The sequence below is a fragment of the Trifolium pratense genome, linkage group LG4 (assembly GCF_020283565.1).
Source record: "Trifolium pratense cultivar HEN17-A07 linkage group LG4, ARS_RC_1.1, whole genome shotgun sequence".
NCBI classification, from domain to species: Eukaryota; Viridiplantae; Streptophyta; class Magnoliopsida; order Fabales; family Fabaceae; genus Trifolium; species Trifolium pratense.
Genome location: NC_060062.1, coordinates 34569504 through 34570806, shown reverse-complemented (window position 1 = coordinate 34570806; position 1303 = coordinate 34569504). Strand labels below are relative to the sequence as shown.

General features: G+C 44.8%; 1 non-coding gene across 1 annotated transcript; it reads right to left on the bottom strand.

Moving 5' to 3' along the window:
- Positions 1-934: 934 nt before the first annotated feature.
- Positions 935-1040, bottom strand: LOC123882516. The gene has a single exon (XR_006799844.1). It is a non-coding gene; the product is annotated as a small nucleolar RNA R71 (small nucleolar RNA).
- Positions 1041-1303: the final 263 nt, after the last annotated feature.

Below are 1303 nucleotides of genomic sequence, written 5' to 3'. Positions count from 1 at the left end.
CCTATGATATAGTACATTGCATGTGGTTTAGCTATAGACTAGGCGATTCCGATGATTCTACCTCGCTTTTCCATTATATCAAAGCACGTTTTCTAACAATTCATCACTCAACATACCCCCAATTTATGTGTATTTCTTGCATAATGTCTATGAGCACTATTCGACTAGTTTAATCACACAATCCCTGTGGATCGATATTTTTATTACTACGTGGTAATTCGTTCGCTTGCGAAAATTATCCATCAAGTTTTTGGCGCCGTTGCCGGGGATTGTGATTGATTTGACAAGGCAATAGTGTTCATATTTTCTGTGTTTTCTTTATTTTTTCTGTTTGATATTTTTTCTACCGGAGCGTTCTACTTGTGTGTTTCCTTGTGCATGCGGAGAACAGGTCCCGTTGAGCTACAATTCGATCCCGAAATTGAAAAGACAGCTCGCGCAATTCGGAAGGCAACAAGGGAAGCTCAAGCTTCAAGGGGAACAGCTTTGCTAAGGGATACACCGGACTGTCAAGGACAGATTTCAGCTACAATGGAAGAAGCGCAGGTTCCACCGGTTCCTCAACCGCAAAGGCGCACGCTCGGTGATTATGGGAGAAGAGACAATGACGCGTTGGCAAATCAAGGGTTTCAGCCGGCGAATCCTGTCTCATTTGACATCAAGAACACGGTCCTCTCCGCCCTAAAAGAGAATCCTTATTCAGGATCGGAAGCTCAATGCCCGAACTTACACTTGTCTCACTTCTATGAAGCCTGCGACTATACCGATCCACCGGGGGTGAGCGAATCGGACAAAAGACTGAGGTTATTCAAGCATTCTCTCACCGGCCGTGCTAAAGATTGGTTGGACACGATACCCGCCGGAACGATTGAGACTTGGAGACAGCTGGAGCGGAAGTTCTTAGATCGTTACTTCCCTATTCATAAGTTCCTAGAAAGAAGGGCTGAAATTAGCAACTTCGAACAAGCGGATGGTGAGACGTTGTATGATGCTTGGGAGAGGTTCAAAGTTTATCTTAAAAGATGCCCGAATCACGGTTTCGATGGCCACAATCAGATGCAAATGTTTACCCAAGGTTTGAGGGCTCAAACGCGAATGATACTTGACGCATCAGCCGGTGGTTCGTTGAAAAACCGTGACGAAACTGAAGCAAGAGAATTGGTGGAAAGCATGGCTCAAAACGAGTATAGAGCTACTAATGATAGAGGAGCCAAAAAGAAAGGCGGAGTGCTGGAATTGGATACTCAAACAGCACTATTGGCACAGCAAAAGCTCATGACTAGCCAAATGGAAGCAATGATGA